Genomic DNA, 20,057 nt, shown 5'->3' with positions numbered 1-20,057 from the left:
GATTCCTTTCATTTTGGTCTATAGAAGCAAGAAGCAGATCTTTAAGCTTGCTGTTATAAGTTTACTGTGTATTACTGTCCTAATTTTATTAAAACGATCCTGTTACAATTAACCTACCTATAGGAAGAGGAGGGGACACTTTACAGAAATACATTAATGTATAATAACTGTCTTCCTAAAATAATTCTCTACTATCTTTTTTTTTTTTTTGTCTTTTCCTTTTTATCGGTACCAGGGATCGAACTGACAACTGCCTGCTTGCAAGGCAGGTGCTTATGCCACTGAGCTAAATCCCCAGCCCCTAATTCTCTACTATCAATATATATATATATATATTTTTTTTGCAGCAAGTTTGGTTAAGACTAAGAAACATCAGTTTTGGGTGGGCTAGTTCACCCCAGACCTATGGGCCCAGTTTCTTCATCTGTAGAATTATAAAATGGACCCGTATGCTTAGATCCCCTCAAGTTCTTTTTTTTTTTTTTTTTTTTTTAATTTTTATTTAAGGAGAAAAGAAAAGAAAGAAAAAAAAAACAGTGAAGGGGTACAAGTTATACAGATTTACAGAATAAAAAAATGCGCAGTAGGAAATCACTAGTTAATGGATTACATATTGCCATCTTAGAAATAATTGTTCAAGTCACAAAATTAAAGCTTGTAGAGTGGACATTCCAACAATGATACTGCAAACAGTTCTGTTCAATGATCCAATAAAACTCTGTGATATCATTTTCTATCTTATACTTTTAAATATACATGCAGTTATATAGTTTAGAGCACTTTCTTTTCCTCTCTTTTGTACAGTGACTATTACACATTTTGGGTTTCATTGCTCCCACGGTTCTTGTTGCTTTTTTGGAAGAGAGTAAAACCAAATGTGACATAACAGGACAGAATCGGTCAAGTCAAAAGGGTGGACATAATAGATAATATAAAAACATAATACAAGGTGATCAACAATGGTTACCCTAATGCCTCCCGCTATTTCTAATAGAATTGCCTATATCATTAGTTGTAATACAATTGAACAAAACCGTAAAGAATAAAACCGACAAAACCAAAACATTGGAGACATTGTAGGTCTTCAAAAGTAGATAAAAGTCAACGAGAATGGGCGTTATAATGAATCTCATTATCTTCACAGCTGATGCCTAAACTTTCGAACCTGATACTATCCAGCAAAACAGAATATAGGAACCTCAGTCAAAAACAAGATGGTGAGAGTAATACAGGGCTTCAAATCGAGATAATAGAAAGTCAAAGTGGGTTACTATATTATATCCTGCTATATTTTTCCCTGTAATTAAATGGGTAAAAATAAAAAAGTAAATAATGGAGTGGAGATTGAGAAAAAAAGAGGGCATAACAGCGAAACAGGGCAGATCAAAACATAACCATTTAAGCAGAATAGTGTTTCACCACCAGCTAATCCTGACCCAAAAATAGTTACCATATTGACTCCCTCCCTGAAGTCCTTGAGTACAACTTCATATACTGTAGCATTAAGTATATCAAAACAATGTAAATCCATTTAAGAGAATAACAGCATTATAGAGTATTTAGAATCGACTAACAGAAAATGAACAATGGTCTCTGTATAATCTCCTTGTCTTTAAAAGGTTTTTTCTTATACTATCGTACATAGTAAAATCCAATAAGATACAACCTGTTTAGACCATTGGAGACAGAAGAACAAAAGCTAGATGAGACTTCAAAACAAGATGGTACTAAATCAGCATTACCTATTAAGATGTCATTTTCTCCAAAAAAAGCTGTTCCTATCATCCAATCTCCTCTGTCTCATTTCTGTTGAGCTCTTTTTCTGTCAGTAGCTGTCAGTTTGTCTTCTTCGTTTTGGTCTCTGCTCTATTCGTTGTGGCCTCCCTGCCCCTATTTCTGGGTTCTTTGTATTTTTCTTTTTTTAGAATATCCTGCAATACTTTCTGTAGGGTTGGATTGGTGGTTGCAAATTCCCCCAGTTCCTCTTTATCTTGGAAGCACCTCGTTTTTCCATCAATTTCCAGGGACAGTTGTGCAGGATATCTCAATCTTGGCTGTAGATTATTATCTTTCAAAGCTTGAATTATTTCTCCCCATGCTCTTCGTGATTTGATGGTTTGTGAAGAGAAATCTGCTGTAATTTTGATGGGTCTTCCCTTGTAAGTGATCTGTTTCTTGTCTCTTACAGCTTTTAATATTCTGTTCTTGTATTGAATTTCTGGAATTTTTATTATTATATGCCTGGGTGTTGCTCTGTTAGGGTTGTAGGTAGCTGGGGTCCTGTATGCCTCATACATTTGAGTATCTTTACCTTTTGCTAAATTAGGAAAATTCTCCTGGATTATTTCTGTGAGTAGCTTTTGTAGTTCACTTGTTTGTGTCCCTACTTCTTCTTTTATGTTCTTAATCCTTAAGTTATGGCTCCTCTTATCATCTTCTTGTCTTTGTATTATTGCTGTGTGTTTCTTTGTTATTTTTAAGAAGTTTTTCATTTCATTCTCCCATGTTTCAAGTCTGCCCTCCAATTCAGATAGTCTGTCCTTAGTTTCTTTCAAGCTGTTATGCCAGTCTTGGGTATACTTCTTGATTTCTTGATAGTCCCTTTGCACCTGCTTCACATACTCAATGCTTTCTCTGTTTTCTCCATCAAGCAATTCTCCCCTCTTTTTCTGTTCTTCCACTCCACCATCTGTTTTTTCCTGGGTGGTGCTTAGCATTTCTCTAACTATTCTGCATACTTCTAGCTTCAGGTCATTGATAACTTCATTCCTGAATTGGTCTATGAGGCTCTCTAAATGGCGCTTAATGTATATTGGTACAGTGTCCACTATTGCCTGATTCTCAGGATTGGGGGTCGAGGAGCCTTTTTTGTTGCTTCCCTTCCCCATATTTTCTGTTCCTTATAAAATGTAATCTTACACAGGAGGCCCGGCTTCCCTGCCTGTCAGCTACAGCTTGATCGAATTGCGCTGGCTAGTTGTTCCAGCTCACCGCTGCGCCCCAGGGAGTTGTGGAGGAGGCAGCCTACGCGGAAGTCGGTCGCTCCTCCGGGCCACTGTCAGGCTCTGGGATCTGGGCTAGGCCAGCCTAGGGAGTCCGCGAGCAGCGTCCCTCCGGCCAGGCACCTTTCACCAATCCCGTCCGAGAGGGAAATGCGCGGCTGCAGTTGCCACCGCGCCCTGCTCTTACAGGACTGCCCGCGCCCAGAAAATCCTCCGCTGGAGTCAGACTGCGGTAGGGAGTCAGTTCCTCGCTCACCTCGCCACCAGTCAGCCTTCCTTCCTGCCCGTCGCGTTTCCGAGACCGTTCCCAGACGCCCGTTCCCAGAGCTCGGGGGTCGCGTCTCTCCTTGCTGAGCCACTGTGGAGGTAGCCGGCCGCCGCGCGGCGGGAAATCCAAGCCGCGGTTTCCAATGGCGCGGAGTCGAGCCTTCACACCGAGATTTTTCTGTTCCTATTTTAGCGCCAGGACTGTATTCCAAGTTGGATTCTCTCAGCCCAGTTCGTTCCTGAGTCAGCAGAGCATATCTCTACTGGTTCGTATCTCCTTAGTCCGCATCATTCCTGGCCTCTGAGCCGAGCCTTTAGAGAGCGTTCAGTAGTTGCTGTTGTCTGTCCGCCATGTTCTCAGCTCCCCCCGATCCCCTCAAGTTCTATACTTTTTGTTTTATTATTGTGTTTTACCTGTATCTGGAAAACATTTTTAAATATATAGAATAATTGTTCCAATATCTTTTCAACTAATTTTTCCCAAACATGGAATGACTGAATTCATTAATATAGTATTACTGCTAAATTTTAAAATATGAGTCCTCAGAATGAAAATCTAAAGGAAAATCAGTTGAAGACATTGTTCTAATCTCAAGCTCTGGAATTTAAAAAATAGATGGTGTAGCATCCTGAGTAAGAATAGAGACAATAAGGAGATGGTCAACCTTCTCATTATTTTAAATCCCAGATTCACAGTTGATAGAATTATAATTGCATTATAAGCCCTGGTCTAATACTGCTTTCTTATCAAACTGCTTTTTTGTACTTAACTATGGGAAGCACAGCCTAAGTAAACTTCAAAAGATCTGTTTACTTTGAACTTCTAGTTGTATGATAGTGGATGTTGTTTGGAAAATATTTGGAATAAATGTCATAATTTGAAATCACAATTATCTATCTAATCTGAGTCGTTCTAGCTAGTGGGTTTTACGAAATGTGTAACAAATTCTTAGATAACAGTACAAGGCTATGCTAGAGTTTTAACAGGATAGCCAAGATCTTTGTTCCCTATAAGGCAGAATAAACGTTCCTTTATCTTCTCTGCAGGGAGTTGGCAGCTTTCATAAGGTCAGATCTAACTTTTCAAGATGCAAACTTACCAGCTTGCTGCCACACATTCTTTTTCTTTTGCTCTGCACGATTCCGGGTAACAGATAGGGGTGCTGTTGGTCACATTTTGAAGAAGCTGCAACAGAGAGAGACTGTGGCTTTTTCACATTCACACAGCTTCCTAGAGATGATTCAGCAATGGCCCTCCTAGGAGCTGATCACTGTCCCAGGCTGGAAGCCAATGTATCCAGGCCACAAAACCTAGGAGGCTGAAGCTTCCTGGAGCCCTAGTATGGTGAGAAGGTTCCCATCCTTCCCAACAGAAATCCTCCTTGTCTCTGTGGCCTGAGCCTCAGGTGTACTGCTGATTGCTCTGGGCGGACCCGGGCTTGTTAGCTTTGCTAACAGCAGACAGAGATCCATGAGTCCTGATTCGTATGCAGTGTCCACAGTCTGGATGTTAAGGGCATATTTCCAGAAAATGATAATGTCACAGCCAGCACCACTGAGATAATTTGTGTTGTTTCTTACAGTATGAAAGCATGAGAAGAATTTCTAGAAACCTCTTTTCCTTGACCTACTCCTCCAAGCAGCCAAGTGAGCCTAAGTAGTGGTCCTGTTTCTGTTCCCGGGAAGAATTAAAAGACTTGTCCCAACCTACTCCCCAAGCTCTAGGTTCCTGGAGGTTCTACGCTGTCCAAATGGCAGAGAGGCCCCAAAGGCTGATGAGGACTGAGTGAAGCTCCAGCTGCTCCCATGTTACGCCCCAGAAGAGAGAGGATGATTCAAGGAGATGGGTGTAGGGCACCAGACTAAGTACTAAGGGCTGTTGCCCCGAGTACCACAGTAGACGTTTCCTATGACTGTGCTTGGCCCTTAGGGTAATGGAGAAAATAGAGGACCTTTCACTTTTGAATAGATCCTGCAGGCTTAATCTACCAGCATCTGCTTGTGTTTGGCCTGAGTAATAAAAACCCTTCCACCATGTGCTGTCCTACTCCTTTTCTTACTCTTTGACTGTCCAAAGGAGGAGGAGAAAATTCATACCCATTGTATCCAAGATGACAGGAACTACTCATTGAGCGTTTACTGTGTGCCTGGTGGAGTGCTTCCTTAGCAGGACAATTTATTATTTAAAAATCCACGTGACAGAGAACTTGATTACAAAAGTAACTCCATCTTGTATTCAAGGCCGTAGACACATCAACAAAATATGAGAAGAATTTTTCATATCTCTTTCAACAGAAGAGCCCAGGCACTGTGCTCTGACCCTAGACTTTTATTAACTTCAGAGGAGAGTGAAATGGCCTTCATTTGTAAAGGTCTTACTCACAGGTGGCAACTACAGATCTGAGTTTCTGTGTTTTATTTGGCCTGAAAACTTGAATTAGATGCTCACATTTTAAAAAAAGATAATATTATACAAAAATTCCACTTTCTGGTGTCTCTTGAGAAATGAGAAGATTCGGTCATATTCAGCCTGACTCCAGCATAACAACACACAGCTGAGACTGAGTTGAGACTCCAACTTGATACCAGATGCTTCTCCCAGTGTTCACAGCACCCACTACTCCTGAGCATCGCCTGTGTCCCCTGCTTCATTAAAGGACATTTTTACTGAGCTTCATTTCAGTTTTATTTTCAAGCGCTGGAGATTAAACACTTGCTCTGTCACTGAGCTTCCTTCTCCAGCCTTTTTAGTTCTTATTTTGAGACCATTTTGTTAAGTTGCCCAGATTGGCCTCAAATTTGTGTTCCTCCTGCCTCCATCTGCTGAGTAGGTGGGATTACAGGTGTGTCACCACTGCACCCAGCTTCACTTTAGGTTTTGATCTCTGGCCTGTCTCTATCGATAGGAAAATAATTGGGTATTTCCTCAGCAGTAAGAGGAACTGCCCAATCCCGGTGTGTTTTGCATTTGGACAAGAGGATAGGGCCTGGGCCTCTGTATTGGCACAGGTGTATTATTTTTTAAAATATATTTTATTGGTACTTATTAATTTTACAAAATACTGAGTTTCAGTGCCCACATTTTGATCATATCCATCCTTGCTATTTTGCTCCCTTGTAACCCCCTTATTCCCTTCCTCTTGTCTAATAATAGTCTCTCTTCTACTTTTGTGTCACTTTTTTAGGTTCTGCATATTAGCTAGCACTTGTCTTCCTGAGTCGAAGACTTTAATTCCTTATTCAGAAAAATAGATAGAATAAATGGCCAATAAGCTATGGATGGTTTTTACGTATTGTTTTTGAAGCAAAAATTGAGTCACAGTTTTGCAATGTGTATTTTTAATTTATTGAATATACTTAAAACCATAACATCTTGATGGTTAGTACAGATGCATATGTGGATTACACAGCAAACAATGAAGCAGGTCTATAGATTTGAGTTGGCTCACTTTAATGTGTTAGTTACTTACATCTGTATTAACAAATTTTTAATACAAATTAGGTGATTTAAAATAACACAGAAAGAAACAGCTCAAAACTAAAGAATAACTGAAATTAGTGAAAGGATAAAAAAGAAAGGGAAAAGGAAAAAATATATATGCAAAAGATGGCGAAGAGAATTATACTACTGATTTCTCTTGGTTCATTAGCAATGTTTGTGCTTATATCATTTGATCAATTATGCATGCCTATGTCTTGTAATCAGAGCAACTATGTTGAAGATAACGCACAACATATTAACCATTGTCAATTTCCTATTATCTTGTTTTTGAAATTCTGTATCTTTGCTTTTATTGTTTTTTCTTCTTTAAAATAAAATAAAAATAAAAACAAAATGAGATAACAGAATTTTAGTCTTTTGTAATTGTGAAGACCAGTAGGCTAAAGGGAAGCTATCAGCAAGCAGTGCCATGCTGTCTCAGAAGCCCTGAGGAGAGATTCCTCTCTCGCCTTTTCTAGCTGGTATCTCTTTAGTGGTGATTGCTCAGCTCCAGCTTCTGTCTCTGTCTTCACCTGACCTTCTTCTCCATGTGTCTCAAATCTCCCTCTGCCTTTTTCTTCTTCTTTTTCTTTGTCTCAGTACCGGGAATCAAACTCTGGACCTTGTGCTTGCCAGACAGGCGCTTGTGCCACTCAGCTGTATCTCTGGCCCCCACTGCCTTTCTCTCATAAGGCACCTGTCTGGATGTAAATTTCATCCAGATTATTCAGAATGATCTCATTACGAGATCCTGAATTACATCTGCGAAGACTTTCCATGTAAGACAGCATTCCAGGTGAACATATCTGTTGTAGCAGAGTTGCCATTTAATATACTATACTTGGTTAAATACTTTTCTTCTTAAAAATTAATTTTTGAAAAGAGTGGTTGATTTAAATTAATGCCTGCTTTTCTCTTCTGGTTACCTGTGGGCAGAACTGAGCAGAGCGTAGAACTCACTTTGAGTTGGCAGCTCCAGGGGGATTTGTGGCAATGTAACTCAGGCCACACACCTAAGAACCACGCATGGGGTTCAGCTCTCTCTACTATCCGAAGGAAGTTGTGGTGAAATTGCGGCAATGAAGCTAACGATCTCCCTCCTGGGCTGTGGAATTTGGATTACAAAACTCAACCCAGCTCCTTTGACACTTTGCCTCCATGTGTATACTGCCCAAGATTTCTAAAACGCTGACTTCGGTGAAAGGTGTTTTGTTTGGTAGAGAACGGGAGTTGTTTCCACAGTCCTCTTTTATTTATTCTGCCTCCAGGATTATACATTGAAGATTTAGGAATGGTTGGCATTTGGCAGATTTTTGCAGTCCCCCTGACCTTGAAGAGGTCTTGAAGAGAATTCTTGAATTATCCAGGTCCCTGGAGCACCTGGAGTCAACCGTGGTGATGAGGCCATCCATGTAGGGGAGCCACGTCAGGCAAGGCAAGGCCTCCACTGTTAAAAGAGTTACTGTAAGTGGGATATTATACTAGTAGCTAGCATTTGCCATGTGCCTTTTGTGGGCCTGGCATGGCATGTACTGTGTTTATTGGATTGTTTGTTTGTTTGTTAGTTTGTTTTTGCAGTGCTGGGGATCAAACCCATGGTCTGGCACAAGCTAGGTAAGCACGCTACCACTGAGATGTGGCCTTAGCCTTAATCTTTCATTTATATGTCATGATAATCCTGTGGAGCTGTTCCTGTCTCGTTTTACAAATGAGGAACCTGAGGCACAAATACTCGCCCAAATTTGTAAGCAGCAAAGCTGAGATTCAAAACCAGTCAGAGTGATTCCAGAGACTCTTAACCACTTAGCCACTACATCTACTAATTGATTTCTAACAAAGTTGTGCGGGAGTTTACATTGTCTCCAGGGTTCCTCCATCCCCTCTCTACTTTCCCTGTTGCTTCCTTTCTGCGTTGGGGAGGTGTTGTAGAAAGAAAATGGAGTTTTGCATTCAGTCTGACCTGGTTTCATACACTAGCTATGTAGCCCTTGATGGGTTAGATCAGGTGACCCCAAACCTCAGACCACAGACAGGAGGTGAGCTATGGGAAACGAGTGAGCGAAGCTTCATCTGTATTTACAACCAGGCCCCATGGCTCCCCTCACTGCCTGAGCTCTGCTTACTGTCGGAGGAGGGTGGCATTAGATTCTCATGAGAGTGTGCACCCTACTGTGAACTGCTCATACGAGGCATCTAAATTGTGCATGCCTTTGGATCATGATGAAAATGTAACCGTCATTACCACCGTCCCCTGTCCTCATCCATGGAAAAATTTTGTCTTCTACAGAACAGTCCTTGGTGCCAAAAGTTTGGAGACCACTGAGTTAGATAATGCTAAGCTTCAGTTTCCTCATTTTAAGACGGCAATTACAGTGACTATTTCACAGGATTGTCACATGGATCAAAGAATATAGAGTAACGAATGGTGTAACGATCCACTCAGATTACCCTTTCAGAACCAATGCCCTCTTCTCCCCACCCGCTATGCTCACTGACAGTTCACAACTGAGTCTCTTCCAGAAATTGCTTTCAGTGGGAGGGAGGGGGTCCCTGCAAATGATGCCCCTTGCCCAGTGGCAGTTTTAATCCAGTAGTTTATCCATTGTGTGAGCAGCACACAAAAGCTACTCCTTCACTTCTCTTTAGGACAACTATGCAATAGCTTCCCAGCTTGGAGGTTTCTGTAGGAGACCTGGCTGGTCTGTATTGCAGCTGCATCGTCTCTTCCTGGCTTCCTTGCCCATGCTTGCTTCTGTCATTTTTCTTGGGCATTGGCTGAGATCACTCCCCCATGAAACTTCCACACTTGTAGTCTGTTTCCTTGAGTACCTGACTGACCACAGCTAATGAAAGGCCAATGTCTGACACAAAGGACACATTCAAAACATTCTTCTCAGAGTTCTTGCTCTCCCTGTAGTCTTCTTTCTGAAAGGCTCACAACTTCAGAGCGTTTGCCTGACCTCTGTCAAAATCTGGATGATCACAGGTCAGTTATCTTCTCTTTTTGTGGACAGGGGAACATGACCTTCTAGATTGCATTAAGTGGCACAGGGCGAGAGACAGTTCTAAAGGGGAGCCAAGTCCACCATGTGAGTGCTGTCTACAGCTCTACACATAACGTGCTTACAGTAAGTGTTTGTTGCTAGTGATGTAAGGCTGCTACTGACTCTGAAGAATGAATACTCATTTTTCAGATTCCAAGTAGATGGAATTCTGAAGCTAGACATAGACACGCTTATAACAGTAAATGCTTTGAGAATGTCAGAAATTTGGAATTTCTGCATCAACAACAACATGTCTGAGAAATCTGAGCTCCATGATCTAAAAACTGTAGGTTATGGAAAAAGCAGAGAAGGGCAGTTATGGAGAGCAGGTAGCAACATACAGTCTTTCTGCTAGACTTCTGGGTTGTAGGACATAATGCTGGGGATGCTGGAAAATATGTTGCTTGCCACACGGCGCAGGCCTATCGAAGAGGTAGGGAGACAAGACTTTAAGACTTTAAGGGACTCTGGATGCAGCCATGCTAGAAACTAGCTACATCCCTACATTTCCCAGAGGTGGGAATCATCACTCCTTGCTTTAAGTTAGTTTTAATTGCATGATTATCACTTGGAGTCAGCGGAGTCCTGAATAGTATAATATTCAGCAATGTTAGAGGATTTACAGTAACCACATCCATCTAGTTCCAAAGAGTCTTCTTCTGTGCTGGAATCTCTACTCTGTTCATATACAAAGAGACTAATATCCGCTTCTCAAAGCCCTTGTGAAGATTAAATGAGATAACACATGTAAAATTCCTTCTTTGGAGTCAAAGAAATGTAAATCACTTTGAACTGGATGCAGCAAGTCTCTACTAGATTGATACAGCTATTTGATTGAGTATAGATGTTTATAGCATTGAAGGAAATACCTACCTTCACCTTTAATCCCCAGTTACCTACCAAAGCAAATTTGCTTAGCAGTGGTTTTCCTCAATGCTGCCAAACAAACTAGTTTCAGTTCTGCTGTATAGGACCAATCTCATCCCCAGGGGAGGCAGTAGCATCCTAAATATTTAATCGATATTCCTCTAAATCCCTCTTTACCTAATGACCAATGCTTGGAATTTTCCATCAGAGTTTCATATAGGCATATAAAACATAGTGAAATACCACATATGCAAAAGTACACGCCTGTCACAACTGTGTAGTTCAGTGAATTTCTTTAAACTGAAGGCTGCCATGTAGTCATCACCTAAATGAAGAAAGAAGAAATCACCAGCGTTTGGGAAGCTTCCTTCAGGTCCTCTTCCCCACAGTCACTATTTCTCCAAAAGTAATCACTCTTGATTTCTACTGTAGATTATTCTGCCTGTTTTTGCTTTTCATATAAATGTAATTGCACAGGTGTGTTCATTTTATTTGTGAAATTTACTTATGTTGTTGAGTATCAGTTTGTGCATTATCCTGGCTGCATGGTATTTCCTTCTACTATTTACTTATCTGCTGCTATCCTCGCTAATCTGCTTTCGCTATAGAGTTTCTATTTCTTCCTTCCTTCCTTCCTTCCTTCCTTCCTTCCTTCCTTCCTTCCTTCCTTTTTTGTTATCCTGCTGATTGAATCTAGGGCTTTTGTACTGAGCTACCTCCCTGGCGTTTTTTTTTTTTTTTATGATTAGAGACTAGATCTCATTATGTAGTCTAGTCTGGCCTTTAACTCATTTATCACCCATGCTGGTCTTGAGCTCATAATCTTCCTACCTCAGGGGTGTGGCTCTCTAGGTTTTTTAATTATTTATTTTGACATGACATCTTACTGAATTACTAAGTTGCTGAGGCTGGTCTCAAATTGCTGATCCTCCTGCTTCAGTTGCCTAAGCAGCTAAGTTCCAAGAATTTGCCAATGTTCTCAGCTCCACATTTTTTTACTGGTTAAAAAAAACTATATTTAATGTTATCCAGCTGAATTCAGTGTAAATGACCCCAAGTTAGTTGGCAACAATGCAAAGGATCATAACCAGGTTACAGTGGAATCTTTTTCTGTGCAGTAGTTGACCTTGGCTACATCAGTGTCACAGAGCTTCTTCCTAGCCTGTTGGATCTGGAGCTTGTTGGCCTGACATCCATAATGAACAGCAGTATGGCAGACACAGTGGTCAGGTCAAATTTCGTGAGGGTATAGCGGTCACTTTTGTTCCTCCTGAAAATGCTCTTCAAGGACATTTGGTGTAGTTTTGAGATTTTGTTTCTTTTTTCAGTGCTGGGGATCTAACTAGAGCCCCATAAATGTGAGGCACGCTGCCTAACAATTAGCTACACGCCCGGTCTTCAAAGTCATCTGGGCTGCCCTGTCTTGGGTCATCAGAGGTTGGACGACATGCAGGCCTGTGGATGCCTTTATGCCCTGTTTTCTTGGCCTTCCAAACCGTACCACTGGGTTCTGCTTAAGACAGGAAGCAACTTCTTTTTCCTCTTTTTCCTATCTTGGTGAAAAGGCAACATTTTTAAATATAAGACTTCCTTGCTGTTAGAAGTGATGGGGGGAATCAGAAATGTAAACCAGAAGTAATGGAGAACAGCTTTCAAATTCTGAAGGAAAATTAATTTCAACTTAGGGTTAGTACCAGGCAAATTACATTTAGATATTAAGATAGACTGTATTTTCATCCTTCCTTGCAGGTAGGCGTGCTCATGTAACTAGCTTTGGCAGATGAGATGAGACCTGAAGTGCTTTGTGCAACCTCCTCATCATACCTGAGGGAGCTTGCCTCTCCCCTCCTCTTCCTTCCTTCAGACTGAAATATGGGTGTACTGGAAAAATTTAAAGCAGTCAGCGTAACCACAAAGGGATACTTATCGAGGATGACAGTAATACTACCATAATGGTTGCATTAGTTTGCATTCCCACCAACAGTGGAAAAGCATTCTTTTTAACTTGTAGTTTCTCCAGTATGTATCACTGTTTGATTTCTTGATGATGGGCATTCTATTTGGGGTCAGATCAACTTCAAGAAGTGTTCCTCTTTCCCTGCAACCTCTCTAGTGTTTGTTATTATTTCATGTCTTAACTCGTCTTTCATCACATTGGCCTTAGGTTAGCCACATGACCCATCTTACTTGAAAAGAAGTCTGGAAAATGTAGTTTGTTAACCAAAACAAAATCAGAGGGTAGCAAATAAGGAAGAAGGAAAGAATAAATATCACATTAACAAATAGTTGTTTCTATCACTGCTACTCTGTACCTCTAGAAATGTTTCCATTGCCTGTGGATCTGGAAATATAGATGATAATAGTTTGATTTTATTTTAAAATCTTTGCATACTGTTTTGTTTCCAGCACTGGGGATTGAACTCAGGCCTTCTGCATGCCAGGCAGTCACTCTCCCAAAAAGCTATACTCCCTCCCTGTACAGTTGTTTTATAATACACATTTATTATTGCTCCAATTAACCACACAGAAATATTATGATTTGCTGTATGCTAGATCCACTCTAAACAGTACATAGGTGTTATCTAAACAGTATATAGGTTAGATCTAAAATGTCCTCCAAAATTCTCACATAAAATGGAAGGTAATTGGGTCAGTGGAATTGTCCATTGTTAAGTTCAGTAGCTGAGGGTACTGTTAGAAGGTGTGACCTGTTGGAGGTAGTCATTTGAGGGAAAGTATGAATCGAGAGGCTAAATTTCTTTTATCTTTTGTTTTATTGATAAATGTTTGTAGTACATTATGATTACATTCATCGTGGGGAATTGGTACACGTATGTGATGATATTTGCCAATTCCTTTCTTTAACCCTTTCCCCTCCCTCCCTGTCCCTGCACCTTTTGGTCCCCTGCCCATATATATACCATATATATTATGCTTGTAGTATGTGATGATCACATGCCTTATAGGAACTTGGTGCACGTACAAACACTTCTCAAATCCCACCACTTCTTTTTTATTGATCTCCTTTCCCTTTCCTCCCTCCCTGATCCTTCCATCTTTTGGTTCCCTTCTCATATTCCAAAGATCTATTTTGCTATTCTCTGTTGTCTTTACTTTGTACTTTATTGCTATATTTGAGTTTTCACACAAGAGAAACTATGCAGTATTTAAGCTTGTGTGCCTGTTTTGCTTCACTTGATGTTATAGTCTCAAGGTGTACCCATTTTCCCACAAATTAGTCAAGTTTATCCTTCTTTATGGTAGTTGTGCTCCATTGTGCATAAATATCACATTTTCTTTATCCATTCATTTGCAAATGAACACTTAGGCTGTTTCCAAGATTTAGCTATTGTGAGTTGTGCTGCTGTAAAAATAGTTATACATGTATCACTGTAGTATGATGTCTTGAACTCTTTCAGGAAGATACCTGATTGGAAATAAGTGGGTCAAATGGGATTTCTCTCCTTTACTTCTTTGAGGAATTTCCATACTGATTTACATTGTGGTTGTACCAGTTTACGTGCTCATGACAATCAAGAAGTGTTCCTTTTTTCCTGCAACCTCTCTAGCATTTGTTATTATTTCATGTCTTCAACATAGCTATCCTTTCTGGAGTAAGATGAAATCTCAGTGTTGTTTTAATTTGCATTTTTTGAATGGCCAAGTGATAATGAAAAATTTTTGTGTATTTATTGGCCATTTTTATTTTTTTATCTGGGAAATGTCAATTTATTTCAGATGCCCATTTTTGGATGAGGCTATAAATTTGAGGGGTCTAATTTTTTTGAGTTCTTCATATATTCTAGATATTAGTTCTTTGTCTGATGAGTAGCTGGCAAAAAATATTTTCTATTCTGTGGGTTGTCTCTTCACCCTGGTAGTGATTTCTTTCGCTGTACAGAAGCTTTCCAATTTGATGTGCTCTCACTTGTTGATTCTTGGTTTTATTTCTTGTGCAACTGGAATTCTGTTCAGAAAGTCTTTGCCTACATCTATGTCTTCAAGAGTTTTACTTATTTTGTCTCTAGCACATTAAGAATTTCTGTTTTAATATTTAGATCTTTGACCTATTTTCATTTTAGTTTAGTATATGGTTGAAGCATATGGGTCTAGATTCAATCTTTAGCATGTGGATAGCCAGTTTTCCCAGTACCATTTGTTAAATAATTTACTATCCTCCATCAAATATTTATTTTAGGCCTTTTGTCAAATATAAGGTAGCTGTGTGTGTGCCTGTGCCTGGATTTGTTTCTGCACTCTCTAGCCACAAGTTGTGATCCACAAGTCTGTTTTGTTGTCAGTACCATGCTGAATTTATCACTGTAGCCTTGTAGTATAACTTGAAGTTCAAACTTGTGGTTTATCCCACATTTCCCTTGTTGTCTAGAATTGCTTTGCTACTACAGGTCTCTTCTGATTCCGTATGAACTTCAGTGTTGCCTTCTCTAATTCTGTGAGAAACGCTATTAGTATTTTGATTAGGATTCCATTAAATCCGTCTAACAGTTTTGGAAGTATATACTATATGGATTCTGCCTATTTGGGAACAGAGACTATTTTTGCATCTTTTTGATCTCTTCAATTTCCTTTTTCAGAGTGCAGTAGTTTTTCATTGTAGAGGTCTTTTACTTCCTTGGTTAGGGTGATTCCCAAGTATTTCACTTTACCTGATGCTATTGTGAAAGGTATTGTTTTCTTAATTTTTCTCTCAGTGGCTTTATTATTAGTGTACAGGAGTGCTATTTTTGAGTTCTGGCTTTGTATCCTTTTCTGCTACTCATTTTGGTTCTTAATTCTGCAGTCTTTTGGTGTCTGAAAGGTCTTCTATGTAGAGATCAGGCTGTCTGCCAATAATGATAATTTATCTTTCTTCTTTTCCTGTCTATATCCTTTTTATTTTTTTCTCTTTCCTCATTGTTCTGGCTAAAGAATTTAAGAACCATACTGAGCAGAAGTGGTTACAGCAGACATCCTTGTGTCATTGCTGATTTTAGAGGGAAAGCTTTCATCTTGTCACTATTTAATATGGTGTTGGCTGTTGGTTTGTTATATATGGTCTTTGTCAAATTGAGATAAAGCCCTTGTACACCTATTTTCTTCAGAAATATTATGAATAGGTGTAGAATTTTGTGAAATGCTTTTCTGTATCTGTTAAGATGCTCATTTTTGTCCTTGCTTCTGTTCATGTGACGCATTACATTTGTTGATTCGTGTATGTTGAATCATCACTGCATCCCTGGGATGAAGCCTATTTGGATATGGTGTATGATCTTTTTGATGATTTGTTGCACTGTCTCTGCCAATATCTTGTAAGGATTTTTGCATCTACGTTCACTAAAGAGATTGGCCTATAGTTCTCTTTTCTGGTTGGGTCCTTTTCCAGTTTTGGAATCAGTATAATGGTAGCTTCCCAGAATAACTGGTAGTACTGCCATCTATTCAAGTTCCTTAAAAAGTTGGGAAGATCATTGACTTCGTACATTTTCTAAAGTTTTTATAGAATTTGACAGTGAATCTATCTGAACCTGAACTTTTCTTAGTTGGTAGTTTTTTTAATTACTTCTTCAACTTTGTGGACTGATAGATGATTCAACGAACAGAGCCAGCCCAAGGGAGAGTCCATGTGGGCAGCAACCAGCAAGGTTTCAATCAGCTGCCCAGGCCTTTTGGACTCACATCCCACCAACAGCCTGCTGCAAGTTGGTACTGGACATGGAGATGCAAGATTTAATGTTTTCCTTGCAGGCTTTCAGTCTTGCTTTTGGCCCATTCCTTTATATTCCCTTATTTTTTTCCTTTTTGGAATGAATATGTTTGCTCTATGCCACGCACACTGAATGTATTTAATTTTGTTTTTTTCTCAATTTATTTTTTATTTGGTTTATTTTGGATAAAAAAACAATAAAAACAATGGCACCAAATTTCAAAACAAGATTGTAAGAGGGTAACAATGGTTAGTACATTACCTGTTGTAACCTTCAAAGTAGTTGCTCATATTTCAAGAGATATAGGCATGAAAAATTGATCAAACAACATAGCCACAAACTTTTCTTTTCAATGAAGCTATAGCAATTAGTAGTATAACTATCTTAACTTTATATTGTTTATAAATATTTTTTTTCCTTTTCCCTTTCTTCTTTTCTCCTTTCCCCATCCATTTTTCTTTCCTTTTGAACAGTTTCTTCCCATTTCACAGTATCTACGATAGCATTTCCAGATCTAAAGTGTGCAATTAAAAAAGCAACTTCATAATCTTTTTATTAACATCCTCATGCAGAAAACATTCCTGACCATTGTTTCAAATGAGTGAATTTACTGAGTGATAAGGACTAAACATAACTCTAATTTGTGAATATGATTATTCTTCTATATTTTCATGTTAGCTCTGTTCCAACTTTAGCTTTCTTTTCATTTCTTTTTCTTTCATGACTGAACAATATTATCATGATTGATATTTTTCAATAAATATTAATAATTAGGAAGGTAAAATTTTTGCTTTATATATTTTCATATAATACTTTTTCATGTATATATGTTTTTATATATGTATATATATAGTTTTATCACTATCCATATATATATATATATATATATATATATATTTTTTTTTTTTTTTTTTTTTTTTAGTAAGGTTACAGGCAAAATACCTCCATTTTTTAGTGCACCAAAGTAGTTAAGACAGTTTATTGAAAAGACTCCTAAAATCATTTTTATACTGCCATTTATAAAGCAACTAAAAAACTGATTATAAATTAGCAGATGGTAATTCTACAAGTGTTCTTTAAATTGTCAGTGCTAGACAGAAACGTGCTATTGTTCACAACCGAGATGCTTTGGGCCATTACTCTGTTCACTTCACTTTCCTAGGATGATTTATAATGTACCAGCGTCTCTTAGGCTCTGTTTATTTTCTTATATTCTATTTTTCTCTTCCCAACTGATGGGTAATGCCAATTGACCCATCTTCAGGCTTGCTGGGTGTTCCTTCTGCCTGGTCAACTCTATCAATCTTTGTTTTAGCTTTCCATTACTGCTATAAAATCTGTTAGCCAGGGGCTGGGGATTTAGCTCAGCGGCATAAGCGCCTGCCTTGCAAGCAGGCAGTCGCGAGTTCGATCCCTGGTACCGATAAAAAAAGAAAAAGACAAAAAAAAAAAATTAAAAAAAAAAAAAATAAAATCTGTTAGCCAGTGGCTTAGAATCTCTTCCCAAATCGCTGCAAAGTTGTTAAATTCAGGCCAAGAATCACTTGTCTCAAAGCAAGACCAATCAATCAGCATCTTCACAGAAAACCTGCACACAGTGGTGAGGTTCCCGAGCTCCAGGTCAGCCTGTGAACTCAGGCTCCTCCTGCTGCCCTGCCCAGGCCTAGGGCTGCAGGATGTGCTCTCCCAACCCCTCTGCCGTCTCTCTCTCACCAGCGCCTGTCCCAGACCCCACCTGCTGCTGTGGTGGCCTGGACACAAGGCCCTGGAGCCTGTGATCACTGGAGCCCGGTGCCATGCGGAGCTGCCAACCTGCTCCTTTCATTTTCTTTTTGATTTGTGTATAGACTTATGGCTAAGAGTTTGCCTTGAATCTAAGAGGAAACTTTGGACTTGAACTTTTCAGAAATGCTGGAAATGTTAAGACTTCGGCAGCTCTCAGAGACCAAATCAATCAATCAGTCAATCAATCTATCATCTAATTTATTTTAAAGAAAAAACAAAACAATGCAAGCAATACAGGATTTCAAAACAAGACGATAGGAAATCAGCGGTGGCTACCACAGTGTTTCCTGTTCTCCCTGAAATAGTTTTCCATATCTTCACACACAATGAATTCAAATAAAACAAAACAGAATAAAACAGATTAAAACAAAAGAATGAAAGCATTACTGGTCTTCAAAGCCAAACAAAAGGGAAATCAACAATGGCTCTTGTTCTCTTCAAAATAACTGCCCATATCTTCACACATACTGAAATCAAATAATAGAAAACAGACTAAAACCAAACAAAACAAAGAATGAAACCATTAGTGGACTTCAAAGCAAGAAGACAGAAAATCAGCAATGGCTACCATAATGTTTCATTTTCTTACAAGTAGCCGTTCATACTATGACATGTAATAAAATCAATTCTTGTAGATTCTTCATGAGAAATTCTAGGCATGTATAAGCCTATACATGTACATCTGTTCTTTCTATATTAGAGGGAAAAGCAAAACAAAATACAAGAAAAACAAAAAAACTAAAGAGACAAATAAATAACAATAACAAAGAGCCCAAAACCATAAGAATATAGGCTTTCAAAACAGGGTGGTAGGAACATAACTAAGGTTGTTATTTTCCATAGTTATCTCCAGAAGTACTACTCAGATTACCAGATATGAACATGCAAAATTGATCTAATCCTACAAATATTAACTGTTTTGTTCCAAGAACTAATAGAATTAGTAGTATAATCGTCTTAGCTATCTTAAGTGTATACATACAAATTTATATTTTTTTCTTTTTTCTTTTCTCCTTTTCCCTGTCTGAGTTATTTTTTCCCATTTGAGCAGTTTCTTTGCCTTTCACAATATTTATTGAAGATTTTGTATCTTGTTTACTCTCAGTTTCTTACACTAGGGAGACAATATGGTATTTACACATATGAGTTTGATTTATTTCACTATATATTTTGCATTATAAGAACATGAGTCTTCGGGGGCCAGGAGTGGATTGTTATGGTTTAAATCTAAAATGCCCCCCAAAGTCTCATGGAAGGTGATTGGATCATGGGGTTTCTATACTTACCAGTAGAGTCATCCTCTGATGAGTTAGTAGGTGAACGTGCTGTTAGGAGATGGGACCTTGTTGGGAGTGTGTTTCTGAGGATGTGACACAGCAGGGTACATTCTTATTCCTGGCAGGGTACATTCTTATTCCTGGTCCCTTCCTGCTTGCTTTGCTTCCCAGTGGCTAGTATGTGAACACCAATCACGTTCACTATGCTGCTTTTACCTCAAACCAGCAGACCATATGCTGAGCCCACTGAAACTGAGCCTACATAAACCTTTCCTCCTTCAAATTGGAGGTGTCAGGTATTTTAACCCACCAACAGGAAAATACCTAATACAATATGGATATGAATTCCTATAGAATTGGCTGAAGAATGTGCTACTATTATCACCATTGTATAGGGGAAAACAAAGGCATTGCAAAATTAACTGAGTACCCATTGCCTTCCATGTAGCAAGTGGGAGTACCAGCTTCAAACCCCAGGAAAGTAACTGAGAGTCTGTATTTACTGCAAGGGTAAACTGGCACCCCTAAAAGGAAATTAAGCAAAGAAAATAAAGGAAAAAAAAAGGCAAACGCTGCTAACACCAGTGATGATCTCATTTTCACTATTTTCACAAAGATAATAAGTGCAA

Source organism: Cavia porcellus, unplaced genomic scaffold (assembly GCF_034190915.1).
Source record: "Cavia porcellus strain 051 isolate PalLab524CR breed Dunkin Hartley unplaced genomic scaffold, mCavPor4.1 scaffold_10, whole genome shotgun sequence".
NCBI lineage: Eukaryota > Metazoa > Chordata > Mammalia > Rodentia > Caviidae > Cavia > Cavia porcellus.
This window is presented reverse-complemented; position numbering follows the sequence as displayed.